Genomic DNA, 10427 nt, shown 5'->3' with positions numbered 1-10427 from the left:
GAAATGTAAATCATGTTATCAAAAGGCCACCTGTAAAACACAAACTAGTAAACTTGCATAGCTCTACTAGATAACCCCGAGGTAAAAAGATGCAGTCAACCACCAATGCCTTCTCTGCAGTGAACTTTAGCATAACAGGCTATTCAGCCGACAAGGTCTGGACAACAGGTGGCTTAAAATGCCTGTGATGAAAACAAATTAAAACATGCCCACAAAAGTTAAAACATTGTCAGCCTTGACGCATTACTTCTAGACGACATACCTGCTCTCTAGCCACACTGGAACACAATGCCTACTGAGAGATCCTGAGTGTTCCCCATAAATCAACTCTTAAAGAGATGCAGGTGTCTGTCTGCTTCTGGAGAGACAGGGGGTGGAGCTTCACTGAGAGCTTGCAACTGATTGTGGCATTACTAGGCCAAATGCCTGACTATCACAATAAGTTTAACTTTTAAAGTAAATGTAGCCTTTTGTCCAGTTATTTACTTAATATTTTGGCTTGTTACTTTATAACTGACTTTAAAAAGTCAGTTTTGATCAAATTCTAATCATATTTCTTTAAGGGGTAAATCCCAAAACACCATAAATGGTACTTCTTCTTCTTGACTTGTATGATAATTCTAGCACCAACTAGATATTTTGACTTTCATCATTTTAATTTTAGAATGTTAAATATATGACAGTGGGTCATAATTTTTGACTTACTCATGTCTCAACACAACAACTGGCACATTAACTGAAAGATTAATGAAATGTTACAAAATAAAGGGCACACATTAGGTTTTTAGCCCTTAAAAAATTCATCCTTAGATTAAAAAAAAAAACATTAAAAACCCTTAATTTATCAGTTAATTAAATGTTGATTAATTTACCAAAAATATGGGTTAACCTGTATAAAACATTCGTCTTTTGTCATCTCAGTGTTGAAATACAAAGGAAGTAATTTCTAACAAGGACTCTTCATGTCCTCCATGTTGCCATTGCCTAGCACTGATGTTCTCACGAGTTAATACCAAGCATTTTGTGTCCACGGCTTCCCTTGTCGTGACCACAAGCTCCATTTGAAGGCTGCGTAGCCTTTCTGTAGCGTCAAAGAATCTGACGGATAAGTAAGTACCCCCTGTCCAGAAAGTCTGGACACACCACCAACTGTATCTCGTTTACTTTCCATACACTTAAAACATATTCAGGGTGGTTCCCAGGATGGAGGTACATCACAAAAACTCATGTCCACTTTAAAATCAAATGAAATTCAAAGAGAGGGAGACAGTGAGCAGTTCAACGAACAGGGAAGCGTCAAGAGAATGTGTGTGTTGTGCTGCATGTGCCTCTGTGTGACAGTTTTATGTGAGGGCTGATGGACGGCTCAGCTGTCAGGTAGGCAGAGAAGCTCCAGCAACTGACTGCGGTGGCGGTACAGGCAGGACGCGGCCATATAAGGTCACCGGTGGTTGGGGAAAGTCCTCCAGGCCTCTGTGCTTCCTACAAACAACCCTCAAATACCTGCTGCTCTCCACATATTCATCTATAAGTTCAGGGATTGGGGTCAAATGATCGGATTTGTGAGTTTGGAAGAAGTCACAAAGTCATAACTCGAATGTGAAAGGCCAGAAGTATGAAATGTTTGAAGCCTCAGCAACTTCCAACTAACTACTGAGCAGAGAGGTTTGTTTCCACTGCTACACATGTTATACGTAGATCAACCAAATATTGATAACAGTCAACAATACAACATGTAAACTGCTGAAAACATACAATCAGGTAGCAGTTAATGTTTGTAAACGTATTTGGCCTGTGATGGAGATATTAAAATACTTATTACCATTAATGATTGTAAACAAACTGTGAACAGTCACTTAGATTTGTTGTAACGCACTGGTGGACCGCTGCCAGCTGAACAGCTCTTCAGACAGCATGAGTCAATCCGTCCTGATCATTTACATCTGAAGCAGTGGGTGAGAAGAGGATTATGGGAAAGTGAGTTTTTTGGGTGAGTAAATCCTTCCTAGACATTCTCATAAAATCCTGTTTTTATATTTCAGTGATCTGGTATATGAGATAAAAGTCAGGTACCTAAATGAGACGCTCCTCAAATGCATCAGTATATTTACACACAGGTTTGAATCCTTTGTGATATTCCTTGATAGGATGGTAGGACTACTCACCACTGCTGCTCTTTTAGCTCCAGTGCTACAGGCCAACACGAGAGACAAAAAGAAGAAGAAGGGGCTGGCAGCGGTGCTGACCAGGTCCTGCAGAACAGTCCTTTTTTTTTTTTTAAGATACCTTGCTTTGAGAAATACAAACATGTTTTTCTATAATCTATAATCTTCATGCCAGTTTTTGGTGCATTGGATACATTTTACATGTCACTTATTTAGCTGAAACTAAGCTTTATCCAATGCAATTGCTATGTATGTCAGAGGTCACACGCCTCTGGAGCAACTGGGGTTGTGGATGTTAGTGTTGTGTCGTTCAAAGAACGTATCGTTCATTTGACCTAATCTTGTATGTGACTCAGAAGGAACGGGTTGTCTCAGTGAGTAATTAGTTCATTTTCATGCATGCGTGAATAGTCTTAGTCTGGACTAGTAACAAAACAAACGGACTCGGTCATTAAAACACAGCCACATAGCAGCGTTAGCGTTCGCCCTGTGGTTTGTTTACAGCTAACAGCTGATCCAGTCCGCCAGAGAACACAATGTCACGTTTACTTTTTATTTATCGACAGAGCCGTGCTGTTGTTTCACAGCTCCTCACTGGTGAACAACCTGCAGTGTTTGAGATTATTATTAAATTTTAGTTCGGTTAGAAGCTGCACAGCATGGAAAATGAGATCAATGCTGAAATGAGATGACTTGACACCGGCAATACAACACAGCTGCTGACGCCCAACAGACAGCCGACAGCAGCAAGGAATGACGGTACTCTGCAGTCTGATTTGTGTATGTGTGTAAATATATACATGTATATATATTGTGAGGTATGAATGACATAACTGCATGGACCCATGCATGTATACAAACATGATAAAAAAATAAAACACACACACTCACAGGGGAAATTGCAGAGTTTAAATGTTACAGCTTCCCTGGTCAACATACCATTGAGGTAAAATTAGAAATGAATGACTTGGAATGAATGGATGAATGAATGGGAACAATGACACACACACAGTACAAGCATTTGTCTGGTAACAACAAGGGGGCAAAAAGCAAAAGCTGAAAAGACCTGATTTATGTGACTTGCGTAATTTAAAGAACATGTGCAACACTTCTGAAGAGCTTCTGTTAAAAGCCAAGCATGAGTCTATTTTAATATAACTCCTACAGAGACTTTCGTGAGCCATTTCACAGACATAAATTCATGCATATGTGGTGTTTTATGATCCTTGTGTTGTTTTTATTTTTATTGTGTTTGTATCCATGGTTTTGTTCTCTGTGAAGCGCTTTGTGACCTTAAGAAAGGTGCTATATAAATAAAGTTGATTATTATAAGATAAACATGAAACAACACACCACAAATAATGTGAGTTAATCCCAGGTATTATGTGCATGCTCTCCACTGCTAGTCATGGACAAAATCCCAACTGTTTACTGTTCTGTGTCCATTATTCTGCCTTCTTCTCATCCGTCTTGCTGCTCATCCGTGTCAGTCTGTTCAAGTGAAGGGTTGAACAGATGAATGGAAGGAGGGACAGAGACTGACAGCTGAGTCGATGCAATTCAATCGGGAGAACTGGTATTGGAGATCGGGGGACCTGGTGAGGCGACACTAAAGATAGAAATCTATGGTTCACCCCCCCTCCACCCCGTGTCCACCTCCTCCCTCACGAGTTACTCTGTTAGATCATGTTTCAATGTAAGCCACCACCGTTACCTTCACAAAATACATACACAAAAAAAAACATCACAGAAATTCAGAACTATTACCCAAACATAGGATGCATTAGTTACATAATCCAACATTTTTTTAAACAAATATTATAAAACTTTTGTAATGTTCATCTCAATTCAGATGACAAATAATCAATAGTGTGATTCCTTCAGGCTTTTCAGCTCCCATACACAAAACAATACGACACTTCTGTCATCGTTCTAAGATTACTGGTTCTATTTATATTTAAATAAATCCCTCCGATAAATGTCCATTGTCCAATGCCTATGATTTCATCTTGCCGATCTCTATGAATGTGAAAAGTTACGGTGATAAATCTGTTGTCAACTAAACCTATGAGCATCATCACACACGCTGTTGTTACTGAGTTACTGATCTTCTGCTAAATTATGGATCAGTTTAAGAATGAGCAGTGCCAAATTCAAGCCACATTTTCACTCTAAGTGGTAATACAACAAACTGGTGCAGATATTCACAATGCAGCAATAAACTGCTCAACTATGGTGGATCCCTGATAACCCAGGCAGAAAGTTTTAACTCCTTAACATATTTAGTAAAGCCAATCATTATTATGCGGTAAAAATATATTTGCAATGAAACACAGAAAATAGTCTTCACAAAAACTCAAACATTTTCTTCACCTTTGATTCATTCAGTGTTGTGTGCAACCAAATAAAAAGCCTCACATGTTATTGGCCAAAACCTCATAACTCCTTCATACTTCATTGGGCCCCTGCTTATTCCAGCCCTTTTCACATTGTGAAAACATCGTCAGTGTCATCTTACAAATGCCTGGGTCTATTTGTGGGGCCCCCAAACTGTTAACATGATTTTTTCCTGCTCCGGCACAGGACTTGTATGTCTGAAACAGTTCAAATCTGAGGAATCCGAACAAGGCTTGAAGGTTGCCGCTTGTATCAGCCTAAGTTTAAAACGCTAATGTCAAGTATTTGAAAGTTTTTGAAAATGTCATGATAAACAAATAACAGCTACTAAATTCATGAAAAGATCACACCTTGTTACATCCTCAGGTTTCACATCAAACTAGTTTTCTGTTTTCTCTCCAGTACAGGGACCAAAAGAACAATTATGAAGCTACAGTATAAGATGCCGTATAATGTAGATAGAAACATCAGAAATGTGCATCAGTGGAAGCCGTCAGTGGCCAAGACTGCCACTTGTTCCTGGCAACACCCATGTGTGAATGTGTGAATGCATGTAACCCCCAACTGCTCCCTAAGGCCTTTGCTGTGAAGAAGCAACTGCCATCAGACTGCACACCAGCTCAAATATAAGATACATATGATATGATATATATGCAGTCTATTGTCTAATGCCATACCACTTAAAATGTTATCTAGGAATCAGAGTTTCTAACTGATACAAACCAGCACTAAAACAACACAAACAAGCCAACTGGAAGATGTGATGCTGGATTCACAAATAGCCGTTAATAACCTTGAATGCATCAAAACTGCATGAACGTCTTGAATGTCATAAGATCGCATGTGTACTGTATGCATACTTCCCAACTAACACTTTCTCATCCCAGGGCCTCAAATACCCAGGTTATCTCATACGGATGTTGAAGGGTGCCTTGTGCATCAAATATCGACACTTTGTCAGGCTTCTCAAAGCGTCAGTATTTGACGCCCTGTGATGAGACCGGGCTGTCCTCACACATGCAATGCATCGGAAAAGCATAAACAGAAGCACACATTACATGTGTACTCATTTTATCAGCTGTATGTACAAGTTCAGACAGTAGACACACTAAAAGGAGAAATAAAAAAAACAATAAGTAAATTAACAACTTTCACTGTTACTGCACTGATAGACGCATTGGATGCGTGTACAAACACACACACACAAAATGCACCGATTCTATAATCTCATATGACTCGTAACAAAGATCAGGCTGTGCAAACCATTCCCTCCCTCATTCTGCTGCCTCATAGGGAGCTACTTTAAACCTTTTCTAACAACATATCTTCACACAGACATCAGAAAAAAAACACTCAAAAAGTAATTCCATTCAATTTCACGTTATATAGTTTGCACTTAGCACATTAAAGTGTTTAACCATCATATTCTTGCCGTGAAATTAAGAGAGAGTCATTATAAATGATCCATACTGTGTTCCTGGTTACATAACTGTCCTTGATTCCTGTTTCCCCGGGGCAGCTGCAGGGTTCTTGGGCTGCTGGGGGGACGGTATGGATGTGCGAGTGTGGGGAGTGCTGAAGGGATACAATGACAGTCTAAACTGGGAAACTGGATCTGCGTCACACTGGCATACGAGCTACAGATCTGACTGCTCTGATGGGCAGAAGGCACACACACACAGCACATATCACTAGTCAGTCAGCATGACCTTTGAGTTTTATTGATGGGGATTTGTGGTAAACAGTACTTTTGTATGTAAAATAGAGTTGATGCACCCATTCAGGCTGTTAGTCTTTGAGTCCTTCATGGTAATTCAAAGCGACTGCTCTAGTGTCACGCATGAAATGTACAAATCTGTCATGTTAGGTTTTACCTTAGATTGATTGAGTGTTGACTTAGAGCACTGGTTGCCAAACTTTTTCAGCTCAAGACCTGAAAGAGAAATCCGGTGTCTCCCTGGGACCCAAATTTACAAAAATAAATCTACATTTATAAACTAAGGATAAAGGGCAAAACAAAACAAAAACAACAACGGTCTATTTCTCCTTTCTGTGTCTTACCTTTCCAATGATCTTCACGCTGGGCTCAGTTTTGAAAAAATGCCATTCTGATGCCATGCTGGCCGTTTAGTGTGTTTCTGAATTGGTTTTTCAGGTATGACATAGTCAGAAAGCATATTCATATGTTGTGCCATATTGAATCAACACATGTTGAAGGATTTTTAAAGAAATTTTTTTTTTGGACTTTCCCAGATACAGCGAATGTTTCTTTTGGAAATACCTGTGCAATTTATTTATTTTAAAACTGTCATTACTGAGCACTTCCCCACATGGGGCGGCTGTGGCTCAGGAGGTAGCGCGGGTTGGCCGTTAATCGGAAGGTCGGCGGTTCAATCCCTGGCTGCGTGTCGAAGTGTCCTTGGGCAAGATACTGAACCCCGACCCCGATTTGCCCCTGGCGGCTGTTCTGCCAGTGTATGAATGTGTGTGACTGGTGTAGATGTAGTGTAAAAGCGCTTTGAGTGGTCGAAAAGACTAGAAAGGCTATACAAGTACGGAACATTTACATTTGAAGCAGAATCATCAATAAACTGGTCCTTATACTTTATCTTAGACATCATTTGGATTGACAGATCAGACTGACGCCCAAAAAATTCTGTATGAATGTGGACAGAAGATCAGGCTAGGGAGAAGAGGGAGACAAAAACCTCACATAGTATCTGAGCTGAACAGAAAAGTGCAGCAAAAAAGAACGCTCATTCATTTACTAGGACTGGGCACATTAACGTGTTATTATCACGTTAACGCATTAATTAATGAACACGTCAATTATTTTATCGCATGTTAACGCAGTTTTTATTATTATTATTATTATTTTTAAAGTCCGTTGCTCACTGGCTCTGAATACACATGCAGTCAAACCGTGGGTCACAGGAGGGTCGGGATGTTGATCAGCCTGCAAATCACCCACCCAACAAACAAGCAGCGGAGGGAGGCTTGGCAAACTAAGCTGGATGCAGCGTGTGGGAGAAGTAGATAAACAAAAGCATGCAAGCGTGAATGTGTAACAGTGTGAATGTGATCAGGGCCTTCCGGTAAAAGAGAGGCTTCCTCTCAGTGAAGCTCCCCTGAATAAATAAAAAAAAAAATATGCCACAGCGAAGTAGATAGCTGCACACTGCATGCTGATAAGTATTGTTGGTCTTAGGAACGTTTTTAAAATCACAACGTAGTCGCTTGGCCCCGCGGGGTTGCTCTTTCCTCCGGTGAACAAGAGACATGCGCTCCGCGAGTAAAATGTGCATTACACTACTTTAGAATTCATTATTTAATTTTGCGCATAACTATGCAATTAATCGCAGAAAATCATGTGATTAATTAATAAATTTTATTGTGGCCCAGCACTAATATTTACATATTTATTACATTTTAATATTGTTGTGAATTTTACTCTACCAATTGGTGACCTATTTTGGGTGCCGACCTTAAGTTTGGGAAACCTGGACTTAGAGCAAAGGAGCTGAGTGACTCTCTACATCCCGTTACTCATGAACACAACAACCATCTTCAAGCTGAAAGGATGGATACAACCACCAATGTACACAAATCTGTAGTAACCATGTGCTACGTGTCATTATGTACTGAGTGCATGAGAGTACATATCTCTGCATCAAAGATGTAGCTCCAGTACATTGATTATGTGGTCATTCAGTATATAGAGTTGATAATCATCAGCATAGCATAGGATTTTCAAATGCTATATAAATAGTCTTGTACGTTTTGGGAAGCTTGGTGGTTTGCTTCTCCTGTTTTCAAGTCACAAGCTCTGTCACAAGCCAATGTCCCACTGTATCTGCACACACAACTAGAAATACAAGTTCTGTCTTTTATTTGCTTTCTATACCAAATTTCCCAGCAGGTTTAAGCTTTCAAGCTTCAAGCTACTACCATCCAATCTTGAACCCAACTCTCAATAATGTTAAAAGCACATGCTAAAAGATCTCTATAATAGGAAATCAGAATTTTCTTCCATCTATATAGACATAAACAAAAGCATTTACTGTTTGTTGTAATTTTTACAAAGTGATTAAATTTACTTTAATTTAAAGTGTATTCCTGTCTATAGCAACCCCAGACTAAAACTAGATAAATTACTGAATCCTGTCGAATCAAGCCACATTTAAACTTAGTCTGCACAGAGGAAGAAGAAGCTATTCAAAGAAATGTTGGAAATCTGTTGTATTTGATCTCTTGTTAAAATGTATATTAAAAAACAGCAAGAGGAAATCATGAAATCATGAAATCTGCATCATCTGTTATTTATCACCTAAACATTTGACCTCGTGTTCTCCTGTCTTGTGAATCTGCGCTCCACCTGCAACTTCTACTTTGTCACATGATGTGTGTGTGATTTAATATCTGTCTGCGGGTAGATTACTGAGGTGTATAACATTACCAGTAGAGGGTAATGATCCTGGCGCTCGTACAGTCCTGAGTTGGACTTGAAGTTTTACAATTAGAGCAAGATATCATTCAGAGTATAACCTGACCTGAGCCCAGACTTGTCTAATGGCCTTTACAAAGCAATACTAACCTTAAAATCAGGCAGCACAATGAATATGATATATAAATATGAAACGTCTGAGGAAAGCACAAGACACACACACTCAAGACGTACTGAGAAAGCTGCAAACTTACAAATTCTCACGTTTTGATACATCCTTCCTCTGACTGCCCAAATGTCAGGGTTTGGACAGCCTGTGACTATGCATCACCACAGGGAGCTGGAACACAACACAAACTTACACATGCAGACACCTCCACTTAGCAAATTGGTAGGTGAGAGGAAATCCAATCTGTAATCTTGAATATTATGATGATGTAATCTAAGACAAAGTGGTTATTTTAACTCCTAAATATGATGACAGACAGAGAGCTCCAGTTACTCTGCTTCAACTCACTGGGACACTTATAAAACATGGAGGACAGCACATGCACGTGCATGTCTACACTATGTGTTCAAACCATCTGAGGCACCTGCTCTCTGACCAAATGAAAGTAGGTTAAAGACTTGATCCCTTTTCAACATAAAGCTGCACATGGTCACCCTCTCCACTAAGAGTAATTCAGATCAAACTACAGCAAAGATGGCACAATAATACTTAGTTTAAATAACAACATCAATCACTTTAAAAGCCCTCTTTGATGTGCTTTTAAAAACTTTTGTTGATTGGTTGATTGGTTGATTGGTTGATTGTTTGTGCCCCCCCCCCCCCCCCCCACACACACACAAACAATCGACCTGACCCCATAGTCTATGGGCCCAACAAATTGAATAGAATGACTTTAAAAGTGTCTTTCACAACCTTAAAAACCTGAGACAGCAGATTTTCAGTTTATGCAATTCCATTACAATGAAGTTCCTTGAATACTTGAAAAAACATTCATGTTCTTTTGTATATTTGCATTTAATGACATTTTACTTGTAGATACTGGACATGTGTTTTACAGCTAGCTGGAATATTTATTCTATTGCCATTTATACTTTTGGTGCAATGTTGCCATGTAGGAAATATTTAATCATTTTCAAAGCAAATATAATGTAAATCTTACTTCACTACAGGGCAGTTATGCATCTAATATTTAAATGTATGAGTAAGCATGTGCTTTTGTACCTTCCTGTCCACCACAGTTCTGTCCTACTTGCTCCCATGAAGCAGCTACTAGCAGGCAGAAGGTGAAAGGTTGGACCGAGCGCCTGCAGCTGTTGCCTTGTCTCTCGTCTCGAGTGTTATATGACGTTTGTTCTTGCCTTTTAGAAACTCACCCAGGCACAGAACACCCCCTGTAACCAATCCAATGAGG

The sequence above is a fragment of the Micropterus salmoides genome, unplaced genomic scaffold (genome assembly GCF_014851395.1).
Source record: "Micropterus salmoides isolate LMB-PRFRI ecotype aquatic unplaced genomic scaffold, ASM1485139v1 Ms_hic_scaffold_3, whole genome shotgun sequence".
Classification (NCBI taxonomy): Eukaryota; Metazoa; Chordata; class Actinopteri; order Centrarchiformes; family Centrarchidae; genus Micropterus; species Micropterus salmoides.
The sequence above is the reverse complement of the archived record's forward strand: the minus strand, read 5'-3'. Positions refer to the sequence as shown.